Source organism: Triturus cristatus, chromosome 3_1 (genome assembly GCF_964204655.1).
Source record: "Triturus cristatus chromosome 3_1, aTriCri1.1, whole genome shotgun sequence".
Classification (NCBI taxonomy): Eukaryota; Metazoa; Chordata; class Amphibia; order Caudata; family Salamandridae; genus Triturus; species Triturus cristatus.
In genome coordinates, this window is record NC_140583.1 from 374,179,621 (window position 1) to 374,207,028 (window position 27,408).

Consider the following 27,408-nt stretch of genomic DNA (forward strand, 5'->3'; position numbering starts at 1 on the left):
AATCACATCCATAATAACGTCAAAATAACTAATACAATTTATATATTTATTAACCTCTTCGCTGCTAGGCCATTTCCCCCTGTGCTAAGCCTTGTTTGTAGCTATTTGGGGTAGTTTGCGCTTAGGCCTCTGTAACCTTTTGTCCACATAAGATATCCACATCAAATTTGTGTCATTTTCTTCCAACACCCCGAGGATTCTACAGGTAACCAGGGTTTGTGGATTCCCCTGGAGGGCACTGTGAAATTGGCCAAAATACAGCAACATTTTGTTTTTTGGGGGAAAAATGGGGATAATGTGCTACAGAAGAAAGCATCTGTTTTTTTTCCCTAAAAATACTATCGCCAAAGGGTTTGTGGTTCTAAAATCACCGCCTTCCCAGCTTTCAGGAACATGCAGACTTTTGTCAGAAAACTTAAATGTTCTACACAGTTTTGACATTTTACTAGTCAATTTTTCCTATTTTTGGTGTGTTCAATAGCCTTCCAGTTAGTGGTAGAAATGGGTGTAAAGCCCTTAATGGATCCCAGACAACTATGCATTTCTGAAAAGTAGACAACATTCTGAATTCAGCAAGGGGTAATTGTGTAGATCCTTCAAAGTTTTCCAATATAAAAGTAGCAGTAAAAATAAAAATATATTGAAATTGAGTTGAAAAAAACAGCCATTTGTGCCAATATTTTCACCTGTAACTACTTCTAAGTATGGCAATTTTTTAAAAGCAATATACCGTTCGTCTATGGGACCCTTCTGGTTGTGGTGATATATATGACTTGTAGGTTTATCTAGAACCCAAGGTACCCAGAGCCAATAACTGAGCTGCGCCTTGCAATGGTTTTCATTGTGAACCTGATATATAACAATTCCTTTTGTAAAATATAAAGAGTGAAAAATATGTATCAAGGACACCTATGTATTTCGGAAATGGGTACCCATACTAGGATGTGAATTAGAGGACATTTTTCAAAATGACCTATTTTTTACAAATTGTCTAATATTTGGAACGCAGAAATGCATAGAATGTCAATTGGTAATAACGTTCTACAATTCTGTATTCCTCTAAGTCTTCCAGTAAAAATAATTGGACTCTCTTGTGTTGGTAAGCCTAGTAGTGCCTGTGACAGGAAACAACCCAGATCGCAATGCGGGCACATACATTTTTCCAAGGGAAAACTGAACCTTTTTTTACAATGTGCATAGCTGTGGATTTTGGACACCAGCTCAGCCAGCACCTAGAGAAACCTAGCAAATCTGTACATGTTTGGAAACGAGATATCATGGGGAATCCAGGATGGGGTGACTTGTGTGGCTCTCACCAGATTCTGTTACCCAGAATCCATTGCAAACCTCAAACTTTGTAAAAAAAAACACATTTGCCTCACATTTCTGTGATGGAAAGTTCTGGAATCTGTGGGGTGCCACAAACTTCTATTCAACAAGTATTTCCCCAAGTGTCCCAATAAAAATGGTACCTCACTTGTGTGGGTAGGCCTAGTACCTGCCACAGGAAACTGACCTAAAAGCAACATGGGCACATCACATTTTTTCACTGAAAACTGACCCTTTTTAGCAATTTTGACTTGTGTGGCTCTCAACAGTTTCTGATACAAATGATACCTCACTTGTGTGGGTGTCCAATGCAGAGGCAGCCTAAAATGTATTTTTTTAAAAATATAGCGCTTAGAGCTCGCTGCGCTATTCCCTTAATGTTTTGGCCGTTCTCAGTTGAAGGGTCTTGGCACACCCACACAAGTGAGGTATAATTTTACTTGGGAGACTGAGGGGAACGTTGAGTGGTAGAAAACTTGTGACTGTACCGTAATCCAAAACAGAAATGAGAGGAAAACTTGGTTTTGAGGTTTGCAGGGGATTCTGGTTAGGAAAATGTTGGGTAGCTCCATGCAAACCACACCTACCTGGACTCCCCTGGGTGTCTAGTTTTCAGAATTGTCTGTGTTTGGAAGATTTCCATAGTTGGCCGCTGAGCCTGGTACCACAAACGCAGGGGACTCCCTCACAAAACCAGCTAGTTTTACAATTAATAATTTTGAGGTCTCCACAGTATGTTTTGGACCATTTCCTGTTGTGAATACTAGGCCTACCCACATAAGTGAGGTACAATGTTTATCGAGAGACCTGGTGGAACACTGGCTGGTAGCAAATTTGTGGCGGGTTTCCGGCACAGAAATGTGAGAAAAACGGGATTTGAATTTTGCATGGGAATCTAGGTAGGAAAATGGCTGGTGGGTTTCCCTAGAAGGCTGCCGAACACGACACCAAAAACCCATGTGACCCCTTTGCAAAACCATGTCATTTTATGTTATATAGCAGAGCTTCTGTTTTTTTGGTCCAGGGTGTGGCAGCCACATAGGGAGTCCAGGAAAGTTTAGCTTGAGTGGATCCTCCCTCATTTTCCTACCCAGAATCCCCTACAAACCTCAAATTTAGCTAAAAAGTCAAATTCTCCTCACATTTTTGTGCGAGAAGGTTGTGGGATCACAGCAACAGCACAAACTTCCTATCACTTAGCGTTCCCCTTGGTCTCCTGATAAAAATTATAACTCACTTGTGTGGGTGAGCAAAGTGTCTGCAACAGGATAGGGCCAAAAACCTGTAAAGATTGAGGGGGAGCCAAAGTGGGTCAAAAAGAGCAGTTTCTTTATACGCTTTTAGGTTGACTCTTCTTTGGGCACCCACAGAAGAGAAGTATCATGTTTTTCGATATGCTGAGGGGAACGCTGGGTGTTAGGAAATTTGTACTGGTGCGGTAATCCTACAAATTTCCCACACAGAAATGTCAGGAAAGTATGACTTTTTAGCTACATTTTAGGTTTGCAGGGTATTGCAGGGTATTCTGGGTAAAAAATCACTGGGGGGTCCACACAAGCCACACTGCCAGTCCACGCAAACCCAAGCACGGCCGATATGCTGGATGAGCAGCGGGATTGGCGGGGCTGCTGGGTGGTTGTGGGATGGGCATAGGTGTCACAGGTGTTAAAAATTTCAAGTAAAAACATACCTGCACCCGGCCGTGTGCTGCTATTCTCCTCTTCTTCTCCAGGTGGCACAGGCTCCCAGAATGCCCTGCAGCCAATCCTGAAGCTGCTCTCACACATCAGAGCAGCTTCAGGATTGGCCTGATCGCCCTCAATTGGCACTCCTGGACAGACTGTGAGTCTGTGCCTGCTCTCTCCAATCCAGCTGTGTTGTTGGGTTGGAGAGAGCTTTCACTGCGCAAGACAATTTGGCCGGCCTGAGCCGGCCAGCCAAACCATCATACACAGTGAAGGGGGTGCATCTACCACTCTCCTGAGTCACCTCCCTACCCTGCCTCCAATCCTGGGCAGGAAAGGAAAAATAAAACAAGTGTTTTATTTTTCCTTTCCTATCATTTTTGGTGGGGGGCGACGCTCCTCTGCCATAGCTGGGAAGCTGTCTCTGTGCACACCACCAGCCATGCACCATCCACGCACACTGCCAGCCAAGCACCAGCCACACACACTGCCTGCCAGCACTATCCATGGAAACCATCAGCCAAGCACCAATCCGCACACACCACCAGCCAAGCGCCAATTCATACACACCACCAAGCAAGCGCCAGTCCATGCACACTGCCAAGCAAGCACCAGTTTACACACACCGCCACCAAGTACTAGCCCACACACATAACACCAGCCAAGTGAAAATCCACACACACCGCCAGCAAAATGCCAGTTCACACACACACAGAAACTTTCCCTAAAATCTAGTGGTGTTCAACCCCCTTAGGGGTCAGATGAGCCTAAACATATTGCTGATCTGCACCTGAGGAGTGCAGAAGCAGCCACAATGTATGCCTAGAAAAAAGGGGAGAGACCCTTGCCTATAAGGCTGCTCTCTGGCATGCACATAAACATATCCCTGGTGTCTAGTGGGCACCAGTTCACACACACCACCAGCCAAGTGCCAGTTCACACACACCACCAAGCAAGCGCCAGTCCATGCACACTGCCAAGCAAGCACCAGTCTACACACACCGCCCCCAAGTACTAGTCCACACACATACCACCAGCCAAGTGAAAATCCACACACACCGCCAGCAAAATGCTAGTTCACACGCACACAGAAACTATTTCTAGAATCTAGTGGTGTTAAACCCCCTTAGGGGTCAGAGGAGCCTAAAAATATTGCTGATCTGCACCTGAGGGTTACAGAAGCAGCCACAATGTATGCCTAGAAAGAAGGGGAGAGACCCTGGCCAATGAGGCTGCTCTCTGACATGCACATAAACATATCCCTGGTGTCTAGTGGGCTTTCTACCTCCCAGTGGAGCAGCTGGGGGCGGGGGGGGGGGTAATAATACCAATCTGGCCACCAAGGGGAAGAGAACAACTAGCTAATTAATTTTTGGGGGGCACTGACATGTCCATTTTGGGCAGTGTCCACCACTACGTTTAAAAAAACATAATCCCTGGTCCCTAGTGATCTTTCTGCCCCCAACGGGGGGGGCAATCAAGGGCTATTAATCTCAACTGCCCCTCCCTGATTCCTAGTGGGTTGATCCCTGCTTGGAGATCACCCTCCTGCTGCAATCCCCAAGCAGGGATCCGCTAGGGAGGGGTACCATTGGAAAGGGGAGAGTCTCAAATGATTCCAATGTTTTCTCCTTTTCCAATGATACCTCTCCCATCTGCCTCAGGGCTCAGGGGGCTGAGATAGCGCAATGAGGCAGTGAAACTGAAACAAGCAGGTTGGCTCATTTCAGTTTTGCTTTCACTGAAATTATGTCAGATTGACATGTGTGCTGATTGTCTTTTCAGTGAAACAATCAGAGCAACCTCGGGAGCTGGAGAAGTGCTTCCGCAGCTCCCGAGGCTATTTTGATTTACAGGAAGTCCCTCTGGTCCCCACACCAGAGGGATTTCCTGTTCCATGTGCGCGGATGGACGGGAGCCGTCTGACACACATCAGCACTGTAACGTCTGATAGTTCCTGGCTGTGCAACCCCTGGAAAGGGTTAGTAATATATACATTATTTTTAATAACTCTAAACCCGGAGACAGTGCACATACACCACATTACAACTTCGGTTCAATTGACGACTAGAGCTAAAATTATAAAGTTGCGAGACGCAAACTTTCCTGTCCTAAAACAAAGCCTCTCTTTCATTAATTATCTTTCTGGACAAACTAATGAGAACAGATGTCCTGAATTTTTTTTCTTGAAAAGGACAAAGCAATGAAGAAGTCTTAAGAAAAGAGACGAAACGCATTGACTACATTGATGTGAACAATTTTGCATATTGTCAATAAAGAATTTTTGACATACGATATGTCTGAAGCAACTTTAATGAACTTGAGAAATCTGGAGATAAACTATGTTTACTAAATAATGTTTGAATCTAGCATCTGCAATCAAATAACTTCTGATTAGAATAGACATGATTTGGAAAAACAATAGATAGTTGGTGTAGATCTGTTTTGTGCATAAATGTGTGGATTGTATCCATTTATGGGGAACCAGTAAGCTGTACTCCCTTGATCTAAATACCACTTCTTTAGACTAACACCCTACATTTGGATAAGTACGGTATTGAGAGTCTAGGCTTCTTTTTGTAACTTGCAAACAATCAGAACAGCCTCGGGAGCAGGTGAAGCTCTTCCCCAGCTCCTGTGGCTGTTTTGATTGAAAGTAAATCCCTCTGGTGGCTGCACCAGAGGGATTTCCTGTTCCATGTGCGCAGGTGGCCGGGAGCCATCCGACGCACATGAGCACTGTAGCATCCGGCGGTTTCTGGCTGTCTGACCCATGGAAAAGGTTAGTAATATGCAAAAATTGTACGTGGTAGCAATGGATACAAATGGGAGAATGACCGCACCTCACACAAATACTTTATTTGAATCAATATAGCTGGTAAGAACCACTCACAGTGGGGGCGTGGCTTGCCGGGCACAGATGGTGGACGCACTTTGAGAGTGCTCCCCGACCCCTCTGCCATCCGCCCATAATCCTACCTTAATCTGAGCCATGCGACCTTGAAATCTGCTGGGCACCAGGTGCTGCTCTTCCGGCTGTGCCCGGGAGTGCGGAACTTCTACGGTGTCCCCCTGCTGCGGCGAGCTGGCTTGCGGTGCCTCGCTCACAAGATGGCGGTTTCCCTTGGCTGATTGCGGCGCTGGTCTTGCCCGGTTCGGGGTTGGGACCTTGGGTGTGTGGAGGCGCCTTGCCGTGGACTCTGCTGGAGAGTGGCTGCCGGCCCCGGGAGGCCCACCTCCCTCTGGTAATCTCGTTGACACTGAGGGAGGTGAGCCCAGTGCGTGGTCCACAGTGGTGCGGCCCTGATCGTGCCCGGGATTCTGGTGGCACGGCCACACAATCGACTGCCGCATCGGGCAGTGGAGAAGAAAGTGGAGGACTGTGCCTGCAACCCCACACCCTCTGGAGCAACTGCTGATCATCCTGAGGCCCAGTCCACAGAGTTCCGAAGCGGGTGAGTCCCGGCAGTGGTGGAGGTCTGTGACAGTTGCATCGTGGGCCCCCTGCACGCGAGGAGGGATGACGGAGGTGGGGGCTGGCCCCATGTGGCACTGTATCTGGCGTGAGGCACCCACTGGGCTGAGCGACACCCGCACCGCCCCCGCTGTCCCCAGACGCTGTTGATACCTGGGTGTGCCCTCCATCCGCTTTTTGGCCTGGGTCGCCTTTTCAGGGGGAGAGGTTGGAGCAGGGGCACTATCCTTCCTGGCACTCTCCCTGGCCACACCAGCTTTAGGCCCATGCTGGAAGGCCCCCCGTCCAGTGCTTTTTGTGGTGCGGAGTATCTCCTGTTGGGTGAGGATTGGATGGCCCCCCCACCCGCATCAACACCTACTGATCTGCTGGCTTATGGAGGGTTAGGCTGCTTGCTAATCCAGTTATTATTGCCCTGCCGGGCGCGAGGTTGCCTGGGCGTGTGGGGATCTGGAGCGGCCCTGGGTCTGGACTATTCCCCCCCTTTTTTTTCTGACTCATCCTGGGGGGCAGACTCGGCCGCACGCATCGGGCGGGGATGATCTGACCTGGGCCTTGTCTACGCACTGACTGCCCCTCCTGCTTGATTCCGGCCCGCCTTGGGAGGTCTGTTGGTCCCCTGCTGTGAGGTTTGTCTGTTGCTTCCCGGGGTACCATCATGGGCAGAACAGACAGATCATCAAAGAACCCTGCCACCCAAACAAAAATGGACCGCTTCACCACCTCAGAGGTGGGGATGATGGGGGGGTGAAGCGAATCAGGGGGCCCCAACATTCCCGGACTTGTACACTATCCGAGGCCTTCCACGCTTCACAGGCCTCGGTTGAAGGCAAGATTGCAGAGATGCGCATGGACGTGACCCTCATCTGGCAGGACCTCCGGAACACCGTGGCACAGATTAAGGAAACTGAAACTCGGATCTCCACCGTCGAGGATGATGTTCAGCAACTCAAGGGTCAGGTGGCTACTCTCCAATCGTGCATGCAGGAACTACACAGCCCGGCAGAGGATGCAGAAAACAGGTCCCGGCGCAACAATCTCCGCCTGGTGGGGTTTCCGGAGGGGTCGGAGCGGGGCCTCATGGTGGACTTCCTGAAGAAGTGGTTAAGGTCGTGAGTCCCAGAGGGCTCCCTCTCTCCATGATTCGCAATTGAGCGGGCTCACCGATCTCTCGCCCCAAGGCCGCCAACAGGCGCGGCCCCCCGACCAGTCATAATGCAGGTCCTTAATTTCAAGGATCGTGATGCCATCCTATCTGAAGCTCGCAAACAGCAGCGGCTCCATTACAAAAATCATGCAATCATGATTTTCCCGGATAATACCCGTGAGGTTCAGGGTCAGCGACATTCCTTTGGTGAAGTTAAACAAAAGCCGAGGGCACTCAACATCCAGTATCGGCTCCTTTACCCGGCACGCCTGCGAGTGGTGTTTGCTAACAAGACCCTGTTCTTTGACACTCCTAATGAGGCCTGGGCTTGGGTGATAGAAGAGTGCCCCCTGCACATTGCTGACCAACCCTCGCTCTTGGGGGGAGGAGATGGGGGACTTGTCCAGTCCGCGCCCATCTTTTCCCCGGCCCCAGCGCCACCGCTCTCGCAGGCATCATGGACACAGGAGGGCCTGGTCGGACTCCCCTCTGGGTCAATCTCCCCGGCAACCAATATCGCTCTCTGATGGGGCCTCGGCTGGGAGGTGCTCTGGATCATCTGGGCACCTGGACACAGACCTCTCCCGAAGCCCGATGCTTCTGAACGACCCTGTTTGACTGTGTTTCTGGCTGCCGGGGGTGGCTCCGCAGCCGAAGGCCGTGCTCAAAAGCTCAAAACACTTCTTTCTTTCCGATGGACTCGATTTGATACACCTGATATGAGGAGGGGTCCTCCACATCTTCCCATTTCCAAGCGTTATAGTTTGGCTGATCACTTATTGGTTATGGTTAGGGAGACAAATGCTTCCGTTCTTGAAGTATAGGGTGGGGGGCGAGACCGTTGTCTCGAGTTATCTGTTAAATTTTGTTTTCTTTGTTCTTTAGTCTCAGCATGCCAGCAATCACAACTTACCCTGATATGCATCCAGTAGGACAGGTTCCCTTCCCAGTGGTCACCTTGCTCAGTCTGTGTTTATTTACACGTCTCCCCTTGAGGTCCCAATATCAGACTGTACTGGCCGCTTATATGCCTGACACACCTTCGTTAAGCAAACGCACAGCTGTTTTGCGCTATGCACAGCGCATGGGGGTGGACATTCTGCTGTTGCAAGAGACACACCTGTGGCTCCTGTGTGGTAGGAGGGGCCGGTTTCAGTGAAACGAAACGGAAAAAGGAAGGAAGGCTCGATAGGTGCTCGGCGAGGCGGCGTCTACATTGGTAACACGGCGCCAGAGCGGGTGTGGCGCAGAGCGGCCCTGGAGCGGCCCTGGAGCTCTGTAAGGGGAGAGGAGCCGCGGCAAAAATCTCCTTTCGGGGGAACGGTGGTGAAGGCTTGTGTGGGGCAGAGGATACCAGCGTCGGTAAATGGGGAAATGTTTCCTCAGTTAAGGAAGGTCCCCCAAACGACTACGAGCCTAGAAGAGTACCCGGCAGAGTGAGAGTCATCGCGTCCCAGCTGACCAGAGATAATGCGAAGGTAATCAGAAGAGGCAGGAGGAAAGGGGCATTTGAAGGTGTGCTAGGAGGGAATGAAAATAGATATGCCCTACGGAGTGCAATAGAAATGCAGGGCAAAGAAGATAGTTGGGAGGCAGGTGAAGTTCAGAAAGACAGAGAGTTACTTTGTACACAAGTTAGGGGGCAAAAGTGCGAGAAAGGTGGGTAGGGAGAGTAGGGGAGGGAGTGTGGGGAGGCTGAGAAAGCAGAGAAAACAGAAAAAGGAGCAAAAGAAGGGGTCTGTGAAACCCCATTCAGTATAGCGAATAAACCTGTTCCCCTCCCCCCCAAGACAAAACATAGGAGAACCCCACAAGAGCCCTTACAAAATAAAAAAACTACAAAGCCTTAAAGTTAAAATAACTCCCTCTCTCAAAACTTGTTTTAGAGTCCTTCCAAAAATTCAAATTTTGGGTGAAAATACGATGGCGAAGTCAAAAAACAACCTGGTCAAGCAAGCTAAGAAGGAAAGAAAAACAAAGAGGGGAGTAGAGAGGTTCCACTCAACGAGTGGTGGAGGTGGATACTTCCTCCCAATAAAGCGTACATAAACAAAAGGATCCACCCGCAAGTACAATAGATCAAGAGACTCCCGTTCATACCATGTGTGTCCCACGGTCGTGGAGAATACACATCAGTTGTTAAAATACCCCTCACACACCAAAAGGGCCCTTGGTGTCATGCTTCATCATAGGGGTCTTCCCGCCCCTCTACGGGACGGGGCGTGCTACGACCTACGTATACGTGGGAGCACTGTTCTTAATGAGACTACTATGTGTAGTGCAAGGGTGTGCAAGGAAGGGTCAGGAGTGAATGGAGAGTGATTTAAAAAATACCTGGCTCTCTGGACTGGGAATTTTTTTTTTTATTCTGCCATCTAAGCTGGTATTAGTAAAAAGGTGGGGGTGGAGGGTGTATGCCTCAATGAGCTTGACCTCCTGGTGTCGACATGTTTCGAAGCTTCCCCATGCTTCTTCGTCAGGACCTTAAAGATCCCTTCCAACGACGCACTGTGATGTGGTAAAAAATAATAGGTGAAAAAATCAAAGAGGAGGTAAATAGCCTCCAAGAGTTGGTAACGCCCCAATGGGTCTTACATACTCCTATCAACCTAAAAGGAGAAAATGGTATGAATGAGAGATACACAAGACATTTTGTAATATGGATAGAAGTTCATTCCGTCGTGTTAGAACAGTGATCTGAAAAAGGAGGTGAACGATGATCGTCTTTTAACGCTATTCATAACGTTATCACGTGATCTGTGATAAAAATACTGTGTGACACACTACATCAAAAACACAACATAACAAAACAAAACATAAAACACACACTCTACTCAGAAAGGAAACGAAGTTCCTGTAGGGCAAAATATAATAGTGGTTGTTTGCATGCCCAACAAAGCAAAAAGTAAAACATACTTGCTGCAAAAAGAGCAATATCCTCATGAGCTCAATTACCGAGTGGTTGGAGTGCCAAAATAGGCTACCTAAGTAACGGGAGAGAGGAGACTGTAATCCAATCGTCAATACTACAAATCACCAAGGTACATCCTCCACCTGCCGGCTGTGCCGTACTTACGCCTCCAAGGATCAGTGTCCTGCCCAAATAACCACCCCGGTCGGCTCCGTCGATAGAATCAAACTGGAGACTTCGTAGTTTAAATACCCATACCAATCAGGGAATACGCGCCAAACAGCCCCGTGTGACGGACCAATAGAAGGCAACCTGCTGGCAAAGTTAGTGGAAACCCGCAGGCCCTGCTTAACGGGACCCGGAACCGGAAGTTAAAAGCGGCCGGGTCACCGTGGTGAGATCGCAAAGGACCCCTAGAGGGAGAGGGGTGTCTATGTAGGATGCCTGATAAAAAGGTGACGAAACAAAATTATAAAACGGGAAACATGTCCCAACCTGCGTAAATAGACAGGCAAAATCACCCAGATTTCGGGAGAGGGGGTTAGGTGTAAGAAAAACAGATAAACTGGGAAAGGGCTCAGATATACATACATCGGTAGAGAAGTGTCTCTAGGTGTCTATGTAGGATGCCTGAATAACATAGGGATGAAGAAAATTAATAAAAGCGTGAAACAGGTAGGAGATATGTCCCAACCTGCGTACTAGAGACACCCAGCTGGTACACGGCTAAACCAACAGAGGCACATATACATCAGATAGGCCCACACGACTAAGAAGGCCACTACAGGGGGGTCCTCTGCTGTGGTCAAAGAGGGGTATTGACAACAAGTGCATGAAGGAAAATTACACAATTGTCCTGGAGTGCTACTACACTGGTTCTGGACAGGCCCGGGGGGCATATAAAATGTGAAAGGAATAGTCTCGTCAGGTGGGAAAACAGATAGCTGAACAGTACTCAGTCAGGTATGATGTTAATCAGACTCGGAACTGATTCCATGGTATATCCTCATTTAATCCATGGATATGTGTTTTGAGACGGAACACCCATCGTTGTTCCTTCTCGAGGAGGCCGTGTTCGTTACCCAATTGTTCTATCACTGTCCACTGTAAATCGTCTATACAATGTCTTTTGGAAATATAGTGATTAGACATTTTGGTAGTGCTCCTACCACATCTGACATTACTGCGATGTTCGCCAATACGTACCTTGATTGGTCTGGATGTCATCCCCACATACTCAAGGCCGCAAGGACAGGTGATTAAATAGACAACATTTTTACTATTACAATTCGTGAAACTCCTCTGGTCCCACTCATCGCCATTCCGGAATGTAATGTGTGTACTTTTTCTCGTCAGATGACAGGTGCTGCAGTTACCACAGGGATGATGCCCTTGTACTGGTGGTAGTAGACCAACAGGTCTTGGTCGAGATGTGTTCTTTGGTCTTGTATGAACAAGCATGTCTCTCAGGTTGCGTCCCCGCTTGTGAGCGAACATAGGTTTTGTTATGTTCAAGCCGCAGGAATTGAGTAGACGCCAGTGTTTATTCACTATCTTTGTGATCTGGTTAGAATGTGTATTGTAAGTTGTTACACAGATCGGTCTCTCATCGATCTGGTTTGCCACTTTGTCTTCCAAAAGAGCCTCTCTGTTATTATTCCTTGCTCTCTTCAAGGCCTTGTCAACGATTTTCTCAGGGTAATTCCGTTTTATCAGTTTGGTACGTAGTTCAGATGCTTGTTGTTTGAAGTCACTTAGTACAGTTTCTTCGGAGACGGAGGAACTGACCGTACGGTAAGTTTTCCCTCAGGTGACGGGGGTGGAAACTGTCAAACAAAAGTAAACAGTTCTTAGCTGTTGCCTTAAAGTGTGTGGTGGTTTTGAGTTTCCCCTGTTCAGGGTAGATATTAAGGTCCAAAAACACCAGGTTTTCCGCTGAGACACTATGTGTAAATTTCAGAAACGCATTCTGTTGATTGAGCCATAGCATGAATGCCTCAGTTGATTCGACGTCACCTTCCCATACGACCAAGACATCGTCAATATACCTTTTCCATACTTTGATGTGGGCGAGGTATGGGTTCATCGTGTGCAGGATCCTGTTAGTTTCCAGATGGTGTACATACAACCCTGCTAGACTTGGAGCGAAGGTACTCCCCATGCTGGTACCGTGGCGTTGTTCGTATATATCTTCAGCATACATAAAGAAATTATGGGTGAGTGCCAGTGAAACACATTCCATCACCAGATTACGAGGTGTCTGGTACTCCCAGGGAGTAGAGAACAAAACCTCCTCAATGATTAGCAGTGTTTTGTCGTGTGGGAGGCTGGTATAGAGGCTCGCCACATCTAATCCCATGAGCAGATTTTTGGTGGGGTCAAAGTCAATGTCCTGCAGAATTTGCAGGACGTTCTTGGTATCACGCAGGTAAGTGCTAGTACTTTGAACCAATGGTCGTAGGAACGCATCCGCGAACCTTGATAGAGGTTCCAAAATGGAGTTCACACCAGAGACGATGGGTCTGCCTGGTGGTGAGACCAAGTTCTTATGGATTTTTGGTATGGTGTAAAAGTAGGGGATCCTGGGATTGGTATTAACCAGAAATTCAGCCTCCTTCCTGGAGATCCAGTCGTTTGCTAAGGCTTCCTCTACCATTGTGACAATCCTGACCCTGATTGACTCAGTAGGATCTACCTGAAGGATTCCATAGTTTCTGCGATCATCCAGCAGTTTTCTACATTCAATGTCATAGTTGACAGTGGTTTGCAAAACAATGGCTCCCCCTTTATCTGCAGGTTTGATGGTAATGTCCTGGTTTATTGATAATTCATGTATAGCCTCCTTCTCCTCCCTTGATGTATTGTGAAAGGTGTTACCAAATCCTGTCGGGATGTCTTGGATTTCACCCATCACCGCTTTCTCAAATGCAAGCATCTCCACCGGTAGTGTGGAATTAGGGGGAACAAAAGTGGATTTATTGCGGAGGCCAGTATCTTGTCTCACCATCTCAGTGGTAGATGGGTTGTTGTCAAAGAACACTTTCAATTTCAATTTCCGTATGAATTCGGTGATCTCAGTGAGGATCTTAAATTTGTTCAACCGATTGGTGGGTACAAAGCCCAGTCCTCTCTCAAGGACCCTCTTTTGTGTCGGTGTAAGGACTACATCGGTGAGACTACAAAGCCTTAAAGTTAAAATAACTCCCTCTCTCAAAACTTGTTTTAGAGTCCTTCCAAAAATTCTAATTTTGGGTGAAAATACGATGGCGAAGTCAAAAAACAACCTGGTCAAGCAAGCTGAGAGACAGCTAACGTTCCCAGAAGAGCCCTGTTCAGAGGGGAAAAGGCTTGAAGTAGGTGGGCCACAAGGAAATTTTGAAAATGTTCTGAATAGGCCAACCACTAATCCGGAAAAAGAATCTGAACAGGGCTCAAATCATCCGGGTAAGGAAGAGGTGTCAGTGGGCGCGGTTCTAGCTGCATTATCAGATGAAATTAGAAACAGATTTGAGATATCTGAGTCTAACCAGCTAGAGATAAAAAAAGCTTGCGAAGTGATGGAGAAGAAGATCGATGATCTAAGCTGCAGAACAACAATCCTAGAGAAGGAGGTCAAAGACCTTAGAGAATCAGTGCAGGCAAACGTCGTGGAGATCGCTAAATTAAAAACTGTTGAAAAAGAGAATATGGACAGAGTGGAAAGGTTGGAGAATTTCCAGAGACGTAACAATTTGAAAATTTTGAAGGTGCCCAAAGGTAGAGAAGGGGATGATATTAAATCTTATGTTGTAAATCTGATCAAGAATAAACTCCAGCTGGAAGAGTCAGAAGAGGAAATAGCAAGAGACTTACAACGAGTTCATAGGAATCCTTTCAGACTCAACCCAAGTAGGGCAAAGCCCAGGAAGATCTTACTAAATTTTCTAACCTACACATTAAAAGAGAAAATTCTCTCAAAAGCCCTGGGAATTAAATCAATTAAAGTGGATGGAGTTAGGTGTGAGATAAGATCAGATGTTTCTGCCGCCACCTCTAATAGACAATGGGAGATGCGGCAAAGGGTAGATAGTTTGAAACGCCTGGGTGCGTCAGTGCAGCTAAGATTCTCTGCCTATCTAAAGGTAATGCTTAATAACAAGATGCACATCTTCCACTCCGTGGACAAGCTAGATGACTTTATTAAAAGCTTCCAATCAGGGAGTTAGGCCGTTTTTCTACTGGTTTTAAATACTGTGATATTTTGACAGTAGTTACACTTATGGGTACAAGCTAAAGTGATTGAAGTTTATAAATTTGCAATTTAATGGGCAAACTCTGAAATAGTAATTTAATTATTTCCTTGTTTACTTCTTTTACACACGTTCGGCCCGAGGGGGGGGGGAGCAGGAGAATTGATAAAAATTCTTTCATGGAATGTTAATGGTCTCAGGGTATGAGGGAGAAAATATAATATATTACAATATCTAAAAGACTGCCCAGCCCAGATTATTATATTGCAGGAGACACACTTACCCCATGGGGAAGGTTTGGATCTCTTTGGGCACCAAAGCTGGATCTCTCAAGTAGTATGTACATCGCACTCAGCTGTGACAAAAGGGATTGCCATCTTAGCAAAGAGAGGGTCGCAAGTGGTTTTCGATTCCCATATTTCAGATATTGCCGGAAGATGGCTTCTGGTTCAGGTAAAGGTTTTAGGGTATCCTTTTACTCTAGTCGGATAGTACGGCCCCAATCAGGATGATGTCTCCCCCTGGGGCAGTTACTAGCTGAACTAGTCGGTTCTTCGGATCCTATTATTATGGCTGGAGATTTCAACGCTGTTTTAGATCACAAGCTAGATAGGGCTTCATGCAGCAGAGCTCGTGTCAATCCAAAAATGTCAGTGCTTATCAAACAAATAATGTCCCAGTTGGGACTTTGTGATATCTGGAGGCAGATGGCGGGGCAAAGAAAGGGTTTTACATTCTATAACCAAAAATACAGACACCAGTCTAGGATAGATTATTTTCTCATTGATAATAATCTGTCTAAATTGATTGATAAGGTTTAACATGTGGGTGTTCATCTGTCCGATCACTCGGCAGTGATTCTACATTTAAAACTATATGAGAAAGCCTCCCAATCTAGGTGGACTCTGGACCGTACTATTTTACAGGATGAGGATACATTAGCAACACTGTCCAGAGAAACGGAAGAGTTTTTTTAATTTAATCAGGGGTCAGCCTCACATGGAATAATTTGGGATGCTTATAAAGCTTTTCTTAGAAGCAGATTAGAGACAATAGCGGCTGGAAGAAGGCGTTGTTACTATGGGGAGGTATCAGCAGTAGAGGAACAGCTTCGGTCTCTAGAGAAAGATCTGACTGACCCTATGATAGACGAAGTAGCTCGGGAGAATTTATCACAAAAAGTGCAGACAGTAAAATCTAAATTAGTGACAATTTTAAATGAAAGGGTGAGAAAAAAATGGGAGGCAAGCAAGCTGGCTCACTTTGAATACAGTGAAGGCTGCAGTAAGTTGTTGGCCTGGAAGACTAAAAAAGATCAGGCAAGGAACAGAATCGATCAGGTCAAATGTGACAGTATAGACGCCCTTACTAGTGACAATAAGGGTATTGAGAAGGCTTTCCACAAATATTATAGTAAGGTATATCAAGAGGATTAAAAACCCTCTTGAGATGAGGTTGGAGCTTGGTTGGGTCAGGGCTCAAGAAAGATCCTTACAGATGAAAAGAACAGGATTTTAAATCAGGAAATTAAGGAAGGGGAGATTGAATTGGTATTAAAACAAGGAAAGAAAGGGAAAGCTCCAGGCCCAGATGGCTTACCTCTTGAAGTCTATAAAGTACTGGCAAACACACTAATACCCATTCTTTTGGAAATGTTTAACGACTTTCTTCTTGGAATGAGGCAAACATCATTCTGATTTTGAAGCCTGGCAAATGTCCAAATAGCTGCGATTCGTACCGGCCGATATCTTTATTGAATTTTGATTACAAGATTTTTGTAAAGATACTGGCCTATAGGTTGAACGGTTCCATTGTTGAGTTGATCCATCCAGACCAAAAAGGTTTTATACGAGGAAGGTTTTTAAAGGAATTAACTTTTTCCCTGATAGGTTCAATAGATCTGGCATCTACCTATGGCCTACCACTTGTGGTCATAGCTTTAGATGCCACTAAAGCTTTTGACCAAGTTAATTGGGTCTTTTTGCAGTCTGTGGCTGAGTCAGCGAACCTGGGCCAAAACTTCTGCAGAGTATTGGAAGCCATATATAGGTCCCCCAAAGCAAGACTATTGATCAACGTCTCTTTGACGGACCCGGTTTCTTGCAGCAGAGGCACGAGGCAGGGGTGTCCTTTATCACCGCTCCTATTTAACTTATATATAGAGCCTCTGGCCAGAAAAATCAGGGAAGACCCAGAGATTATACCTTTCCAATTTGCGGGATGGAGTAGGAAACTGGGTCTGTACGCAGGCGATATTCTCTTCTATACAACTAACCTTCAAAACACCTTAAGATGTATTTTGGAACTAACAGCGAATTTTGGGAAAGTATCGGGGTACGACATAAATAAAAGTAAGACTGAAATCATGTCCTGGAATTTAGAAACAGGGGAAGCTGCTAAAAAAGAAGTAATGAGATATCTAGGAGTTATAATCCCACATGACATTTCTAAACTAATGAAAATTCATTTGGAATAGGCAAAAAAAGAGATTATTCGGCTTTTAAAAATTTGGACACATCTCCAGCTTACTCTGCTAGGCCGAATTAATGTAATAAAAATGATGATTCTCCCCAAGCTAACTTTCTTGTTTGACACTACTCCTCTCCCCTTTGAAAGTGAGACGCTTAAAAAACTGCAAGGTCAAATTAGCAGTTTTATATGGGTAAGCAGAGGTCCAAGAATAGCCTGGAAGAAATTAAGAAGGAGGGTAGAGAAAGGGGGTCTTACATTGCCGGACTTGCTTTTTTATTCCTGGGCTTTCTTATTCAAAACCGGTAGAATGCTATTAAACACACTCATACAATCGGAAATTGGGAGACTGTTGGGAGTTATGTCAAGACAGGAGCCAGGAGGCAGCCAAGGGTTTATGTTTAAGGATGCTGACCCTAAATACTTCAAGAAAGTCAGGCTGAAGATCCTTAGAGGCCTAGCTGAGGCCTGGTGCAGGGTCAGAAAAGCCCTTAAGATTTCATATTATAGCTCTAGGGCTCCCATCTGGGACTCACCAGGCTCACCGGGATGGACAAAAGATGCTGTGGCTAGGCCTTTGAGAGAGGCAGGCTTAACAAGCTGGAACCATATTACACTGGATTCGCAACTAATACGCTGGGAAACGTGCAGCTGTTTGTCGAACCAGCAAGTATCCAGATTTAAATATATACAAATACGGAGTTGGTTCCAAGATGTAAGCATGGGGATCGGAAATACGAATGAACTGGAGGACAGACTTTTGGACGAGACAATTATTAAAAAGAAAGTGGCGATGATTTATTGGCTGCTGGTTGAGATGGAGGACGGTGTTTTACATTACCTATGGAACTACGGGGAAGATGCTTGCAGGAGTCCTCGCTGGAGAAAAAGTGGCTAGTATCTATGTCTACGCCTTTTAAAATTGTAAAACCCGCACACCTAAGGAGAAATCACCTTTTCTCCATCCACAGAGCTTACTGGTCGCCACAGAGGTTATCAAAATTCGGGAGAGGAGGTGCTGTTGCCTGCCCAAAGTGCAGAAGTCTGAAAGGAGACGATGTGCATATGTTTGTGGATTGTCCAGAGATCCAGAGATTCTGGGCTGACGTGAGTAAGGCTCTGTCCACTATGACATCAAGGTAAGCGCTCTGTCGATTATTTTTGGGAGTGAAGCCTCTCTCGATTGAGCCACAGAGAACAAGGCACGGCTGTTTTTTTACTCTATGTTACTAGCACGCAGAGAAATATGCAAGAATTGGGTTTCGGTGTCTCCTCCCAGGTTCCTTGATTGGCTATCTTCAATTAAATATGTGGCCAGTCTAGATATGAAGGCGTTTAAAAAGCACAACTTTTGGACTCCTGTTTTTGAGTGGTGTGAACAACAAACAAATGCTGGTATCCAATGATTATGCCTTATCTGTCAGTACGGCTGGCTCTGGTGTTTTCTCTCCTTTCTCTTTGCTTCCCAATCTGTGTTTTGGCACATGAGGGTTGCAGAGGAGTGATAACAAAGCAGTTGTGGCTGGAGGATGGCGCTTCTTCTTATACCAGGGCGGGAACAATTCTGAAGCAGGCATCTCCTTTCTCCCCTCCTTCCAGCATAAATGTACAGATGGGCAAGATACTCTCCATTTTACTGGTGTAAGTGGAATGGTGCTTTCTTTTGGTTTGAGAGGCAAATGAGGATAAAAAAAAAAAGCGACACACCTGTTGGGAAAGCACTGTCCTGTTCTAGCATACAATGGATACAACAGGGCTTGGCATTCGGGGTTCACTCATGGCTCCCGAGGGGTGGCGATTCTGGTGAGACGCTCCCTTCCCTTAGTAACTGTCCAGATGACCCTTGATGCCCAGGGCACCTTTGTGGCCCTTATTGGCACGCTAAATGGTAATCCTCTCAAGCTTGTGTCAATTTATTCTCCTCCATCAATGTTGATGCCAACCCTCGCCAAATCTGCCGACATCTTGACAGCCTTACCCCTAGGTCTCACATTTCTTGGGGGCGACTTTAATGCGGTCTCCTCAACAGAACTTGATACGTCCGGTCCTCCTACCCCAGTAGGATTTCACAGGCAAAACAGCTGATGACCTGGACTGAATCCTTGGGCTTATGGGATGCCTGGCGGGTATGGCACCCATACTCTAAACAATTTACACACACCTCAGCGGCACACCATACACAGGCACGCATTGATGCCATCTTCGTTCCATCGACTGATTGTCTACTAATCCAAGATGCCTCGCTCCTTCCCAAGGGTATTTCTGACCAGTCTCCGGTGATGCTCCGCGCGGGTCCTCCACCTGCTTTCGTCCCGCAAACATGGAGGTTCAATGCCTATTACCTCCAGGAAAAAGGGTCCCGGGTGTATTGGGGCTGGGAACTTCAACACTATTTTCTTTCTAATGATGGGTCTGTTTCCTCCCCGGGTACCCTATGGGAAGCGGGCAAGGCCACGATTAGAGGGGTTGCCAAGGGCCAGCTTAAGATTCAACAACAGACCCAATTGGAACAAATCACTACACGGGAGGCGCAGCATCTGCATCTACAGCGTTCCTCGGCTCGTTCCCTGGACGCCTCCGCCGTAAGACTCCTTACCCGGCTCCGATCGGAGATCAAGCAGTTGTTGCTGGATGTGGCCAAACTCCTTTGGCGTTCATCCGTGGCCAGTGTTTATGGCTGCGGTGACAAGAATGGTTCGCTCCTTCACCGCCTAGCCACATATCCTAGGGCAAACTGTATTATTCCCGAGATCGTGGCGCAGGATGGCTCGATGTGCCGGTCCCTAGTGGACATGGCCCATGCCTTTGCCACCTATTATCATCAACTGTACGAGGCCAGACCTCCAACCCTTTCTCTGGCAGACCTGCTGGAGATCGGGGGGGAAACCTTCCGTGTGTAGACTTTGTTACTCAAGCTGATCTGGACCGCCCCATCACCAGGGAGGAGATTGGGAAGCGATTAGCCAAATTTCCTCCGGCAAGACACTGGGTCCAGATGGTCTCCCCCAAGAATATTATGTGCACTATCGGGACATTCTGGTCCCTCATCTTGTGGGTCTATATCGGGAAGCTGTGGAAAAAGGCTCCTTCCTTCCGGAGACGGATATGGCCACTATTGTGGTTTTGCCCAAATCTAGGCCTGGGCCAAAATTCTGTTCCGTTCGCGGAAATTGCGATAATTTGGTATTTTTGCGTTCCGCGGAAAGCGCGAAAATGTCAAAATTTCCGCATTCCGCAGCTTAGCGATAATTTGTTTCTTGCTCGTGCTGTGAAATAGTACATTCTCACGTGAGCACGATCGCGTTACCTGAATCCCCGCGTTCGCCGACAAGTTTTCCCGATCCGGTCACGTTCTCCACGAGATGTTGGATTGTTGGTAGCCATTTGCGCTGTCTCGCGACAGTTCGCGCCCGCAGTAACGTCATGCGTCGTGCGATCACGTCTTTCTTCTCGCGATCATGCACCGCGAGACAAGTGAAAACAAGATGGCCGCGCCCGCGCCCGCGAGCAACCGCATGGGTAAGTTGGCGAGCCGCGACCACGCAGAAAATACCGCGAACTGGCGGTAAAACAACTTCGCGATAATTTGCGAAAGTGAATTTCGCAAATTCCGCCCACCCCTACTTAAATCCCAACCGCCCTCGTCACGCTGTGCCGACTATTGCCCTATTGCACTCATAACACCGAGGTCAAACTGTTTGCCACAATCCTCGCCCAGCGGCTTAAACCTCTCTTGTCCACACTGGTTCATCCTGACCAGTGTGGATTTATGCCCTCACGCAGCACCCGTCATTGTCTTTGTCAACTGCAGTCTGCTTTGGCCCACCGTCATCTCCTCACCCCATATCTGGCAATTCTTCTTGTAGAATTTGAGAAGGCCTTTGACTCGGTGGACTGGGGCTGCCTTGGGGGGCTATTTGCGGGGGAACGAGGCAGGGTTGTCCTCTATCCCCCCTGCTCTTCGCGTTGGTGATGGAGCCCTTGGCGTCCTTGGTGTGGTCGTGTAGACACGTGCAGGGATGGGAATGACCCCATAATGAACCAGATAAGATCGCCCTCTATGCGGATGACGTCCTCATCTACTTGGCAGACCCCGCTCGGTCAGGTCCCCATTGTCTTCACATTCTGCACTCCTTCGAGCGGGCCTCGGGCCTCCGGTTAAACCCTGACAAGTCGGTTTTGGTTCCCCTCCAAGTATCCCGGGAGTGCTTTGATTGGCAATCTGACATTCCCCTGCGCCGCCTATCCTTTAAATATCGTGGGATATGGATGACCTTGCTCCATGACCTGAGCTGGGCCCTCAATGTTACTCCCCTGGTGAAACGTGTCAAAGCAGACCTTCAGAAGTGGCAGTTGCTACCCCATAACCCTATGGGGAGGTGTTAAAGATTACAGGGATCTGTTAGCATGAGCTGAAAGCCATTTTGTACTTGGCAGCCGTTTTAGTTAGCTATGTGCTGGCCATTTGCTGTTTCCCTCTTCCAGAGCCTTGCACATGCTCAGAAGGGCCTAGCTAGTAGAATGCACCTGCTCCTAGTATAAAACTGTCAGGCTGTTCTAACTGATGTCAGCAACTTATTACTCCTCTTACTAGTTGACTGTGCATTTTCTGTATGACCATCTATGTGTGTAACTCTTCTCATGTGTACTTATACCGCCTTCTTTTGAGCCCCTGTGTGGGTATGTAAGACCCCTGTTCTCTGTACTCCTTAGTATGCCTCCTACAGTGACTTGAGATTACTGTGTGACGCAATCTCCCTCATCTGAGGTTAATAAAAAAAGATGTCTTTTATATTACAGCTTCTGTGCCAATCTCTTCTTTGTTGGTTTAAAAGGACCAGGTGTATCAGTGAAACCCCTGAAAAGGTTTTGATTTCTTCAGAGGGTGGCTCTTTTTAAAATTATGGTGCTTCCCCGCTTCCTCTACGTTCTTCAAAACACCCCTAAGTGTTCTTCTGCAGCTTGGTTACGTGAGCTGGATGGTATGATTAATACGTTTTTGTGGGGAAAGGGTAGCTCCCATCTGGCGTTAACTACCTGCAGGATCCCTTCATTCGATGGAGGTCTAGGAATGACTCATCTATACTTGTATTATCTTGCCACGCGACTTCTCTCTATACACAACTGGTTCAACAGGGGTTGGTCTGACCCGGCGTACAGGCTTGAGCTGGGGGAGTTGGGCCTCACCAAGATTTACTCTATGATGTACGGGGACCCTATTACTTCTTCCCTACAAGCGGTGACACGTTCCATGTTATTGGCCTTGCAGGCTGCACTGCGGCACACTACATGGACACGCACACAGACCCAATGTACACCCTTGTGGCACGGGACCTGGCTCCAAGACGTTAATGAGCTGCAAGGCTTCAAGGCATGGGACCTGGTAGGTATTTTGCAATTGGGGTATGTGTGGGTGGGGGACCATATGCGCTCCTCCAGAGACCTTCAGAATAGATACTCGCTGCACCTGTCACAATTTTACAGGTATTTGCGACACATCCTGCACATATACCTCACTACAGGCACACGACTTCCTGATCACAGCCCACCCGAAGCTCAGATAATGTTTGGGGACTTGGAGAGGGGAGGCATCACCCGTATTTATTGTACACTTATCACAACACACCTACTTCCTTAGACCGGCTGTGGGCTCTGTGGGAGGAATGGGTTGGCCCCTTGGAGGAGGAAGATTGGCATGACGCCCTTATGCCTCCTATAACAGTCACTGCCTCCGCTAGGCTGCACCTGGTGCAGCTCTATTATTTGCACACTGCATATCTCACCCCGGAGCGCCTCCATCGGGTGGGGTTCGTTTCGACCCCAGCCTGTAATAGGTGCGGTCACAAACCGGCCAACTTCCTGCATATGGTATGGGCCTGCCCCCGCCTGGCGCGGTTCTGAAAGGAAATTGAAGAAGAACTCACCAAAATCCTGGGATGGGAGTTCCCCCACGACCCAAAGCACACACTCCTGGGCATCACTGATGGGCTGGATGGGTCTAGGAATGAGAAGGTGTTTCTAACCACAGCTATGGTGGTCGCCAAGCGAGACATCACGGTCTCCTGGAAGCGCCCTGAGCCCCCGAGTGTCAGGCGATGGTGGAGTGGGGTGGACTGGTGCGCCATACAAGAGAAAGTTATGTATGAAGCTCGTGGGTGTCCCAAGAAATTTCGCAGAGTCTGGGGGAAGTGGCTGGGGGGGGATCTAATCTTAAAAAGGGGATTGTTTATTTTAAGAAATTGCTTTTTAACACTGGATGTAAGGTGGGTTGTGCATACTCCTACATGTAAACCTGGATCTTCAAGAGGTTGTGCTGAATAGCTGGCGTATTTCTTTTGTAAATCAATAAAAATTTGTTTATCAAAAAAAAGAACCACTCACAGTGGAATTGAACACAAAGTGGTGCTATCACAGTTCTGGCACCCTACTACCAAAGGTTACTCCTGTACATTAGAAACTTATGTCAAACACGTAAACATTCAATAGAACTGCATTCAGCCCCCTCATAAACATTAGATATAGCCATAAAAGTCATGGATATTTATAAGCATGAGTACAATATTCACTCAGCGTTGTCAATCCTTGTAAAGGGACACACAAATACTTTTTAACATAACATAAGTATTTATAAAGCACACGTTCACCCCTAACTGGGCATCTTGGCGCTGAATAACATGTTTATTGTTAACCAACTCAATGGTACTCATTTATTGACCCCAGATGGATGGAAGGCTGAGTGGACACATGGGGATTGGAACCTGTGACCATGAGGTTCAACACAGGCCCCTACAGTGAATGCATTAGTCCACTGAGACACCCGACCCGGCCTTTATTCCCCTTCTCTCATGAACGAAAATAACGAAATCCAATTATTTCTCCAAGCTTTTCACTGTTGATTGATTCTGTACACTGACACTTCCAGCAAAGATCAGTCAACACGTGTTTCGTCTTATAAAGACTTTTTCAAGGCAGTTCAGTATTCCTGACCCTAATGATCTTCATATGTTGTTGCAAATAGTCATGATTGCCCATATATAGCGGCTGGAACTATTCTGCTACTCCAAGTATTTCAAAATAAATAAAGCATGACAGTCTTGATTCCAAATTCAAATCCAGGTTTGAATTCAAGCAAAAAGGTATGTAGAGCAACGAGCGGTTATCCAATATATGTGTCTATTTTCAAATCATAGATGCACTGCTAAGACGGGCCACAGTATTTAAGAAATATAGAGGAAATCCATGATGATCTCTCTCACCGGTATAACGCAAAGGTGTCCCAAACACAAATCCGTACACGGCAATGAACCTGATTCATGGTTCATTGCCGAGTACGGATTTGTGTTTGGCCCGTCGTAGCAGCGCATCCATGATTTGAAAATCGACTCATATATTGGATAACAGTTTGTCGCTGTCCATACTTTTGGCTGGGATTCAAACCTGGATATAACTTTGGAATCGAGACTGTCATGCTTTATTTATTTGGAAACACTTGGGGGCATATTCACAAGAAACTATCGGCGAGTCAACGGCACTTTATCGCAGTCAAAGTTGCGATAAATCTATCGACCCATTCACAAGCTGGTGTTAACAGCCCACAGCACCAGTTTACCCATGATAGCAGCCGGAAAAAACATCGCCACAGAGGCCCCCCGCATCTATCACTAATGAGATGCTGAGTGGGCGTTCCCATGTGAAAAGCTGCGACAACATCACACCTAACAATTCTCAACGACCAGACATAACTGCGATAAAAACACAAAACAGCCAATAAGGCACGTTAGCACCAGGAAATCTACACCTGCTCTGACCTGGTGAAAAGTTGGATGGCAGCCTGCACAACAAAAGGGAGCACAGCCCAGGGGGCCACATTGGAAGGGCGACAGATGCCATGGAGCCACCAATCATGTAGCCCGGACACCCAAGAGGGCCACAACACCCACCGACACCACCCCGGGACCACAACCCACACCCGGAACACCACCCCGGACCACCACAGACGCAGTGCAGACAAAGACAGCGGACCCCTAGGTAGCGTACCAGCTGCACAGACCCAACCTCTGACAATGTCACCGTCCACCACAGGCTGAAATGGACAACCATCCCGCGCATCCCGACCATCATAGTCCAACCGGCCTATGGCACCAACACAGCAGACAACCAACATCCCACCCCACACCAAGCTACTGGCGTGGCTGCACCTGTTGGCCCCTGGACCCCCCAACCAACACACGCCACAGTCAGCGGAGTCTCACAGTCAGCCACATCCAAGTCACTCACACCTGTCCTGGACAGCACCATCACCCTGGTACCCCAGTCCCCATACGTCCAACACAAAGCGCAGGTCACGCTGGAGACCAAGCAAGGACCATACACCATAGCAGGATGCATGCATATGCAGCACACATGTCCCACCTATGCCCCCTGGTGACACAGCACACAATCACTGCAACAGAAAGCACACATTCCACCCAATGTGCAGGCAACAACAGAACACCGTGGAACCTCCAACAATCTTGCCTTCAAATACAAAGCCAGTGTGCATGATTCCTCCATCCTCTGACAGTTCATCAGCAACCAGCATCCCCAGGATGGCACCAAGGGAAATGCACAGCCCGTTGGCAAGTTCCAAATGAACACCCCACTCACCTCAACTCCACAACCATGCAAATCACAACTCTGGAAATACACACGTCACAAAATCACAACATGCCCACCCACTAGAAACGACAGAACAACTCACAATGGATATCTGGCCAAGCCATGAACATGAGCCATCAACGGCATGGCACCTCAGCCACACAACAGTCGAATGTGGGGAGAGGTGGCAAACACAGCATGTGTGAAGGATGCAGTAGTACCATGATTGGAAAAGTACACAATGCCAAGAGTGGCGGAGATGTTCTGGACAGACCGCAATATGCAGAACACACCCATATCCATGGTGACATACACCTCTGGTGAATGGAGTGTAGTGGACAGCAATCATGTCACCACAGCCAGTGGGGACCTCGCGGAAATCTTGCCACTTATAGCCCTCCCTAAGCGTGATCAGAGTGGGATAGCCCGGCATACGCCACACCAGCGTAGGGGTGTGAACAAGAAGCAGGTAGCTCTGGGCATGGTCCTCTTCCGGAAAGCCCAACATCTCTGCCAGGGCGGTGCCTCTCACCCCACCATGAGGCCGACGCCGTCCTCTAGAGCGGAGTTGCCTGCGATGCTGTGCGGCTGCTGGACCCCGGCACACTGGACCACGAACCCGTCAGGCACGCCCCTGCACAGCCAGGTCTCACTGATCACCTGTCGACACCGGCGTGTGTCAAGGAGGGCCCACCACGTTCCGGCACAAGCTCCAGGCCCGAGTCCCGCGACCTTGGCAGTCTCCTCAGACCATCACGGCCTCCACGACACGGGCCTGCTTTAGTCCTTTCTCATTGATGTATTCTACTGCCGCCTCAGGCCTACTCCTCGGCACAGTAGGTCCCATGTGTGAAACTGTGTCCTGAGTCATGAATGGCAGTGACCCCAAATCTGGGCCAGCAACAACAGCACCAGGCCCCACCCGATCAGTGAGGCATAGCTCCATATGTGCTTCTTGCGACATGTGGTGCCACTAACTGTGTTCAATGCCAGCTGGCAACACATGGTGCCACTAACCCTGTTCAACGACAGCCTGCAACACGTGGTGCCACTGAACCTGAACTACGCAGGCCAGTGGGACCATCCAACCTATGCAGGCGACACTCGGTGAATGGCCCGTGCTGACCGCTGTGATGAATACAGGCCCCAGCTAGGCCCGCAGAGTACTAGGGTTCGCTCTCCTGTAACGTAAACTAGAAGGAAGTTGGCACGGAAACTGCAAATACAAAGACAAAGTTTATTAACCCTTAAGGGTGGTCCTACAACCCATGCAACACTCTTTAGTATTGCATAGAGTAGCACAAAGAACTTGCGTACACGGTCCCCTTTTATACACAACAGAGGGGCTCATAAGTGCGTGGATACAACATGAGGCGAAAAGCATTACCTTTTATGGACATTTTCGATACAGAATCAATATGTGGGCGGAGTTAACACACTCCTAAGCCCGCGAAAACATGGGCGAGCAAGGACTAACTGATAACAGATGTGGTCAAGTCTGGACATGCGCCAGACGGACAAAGGGA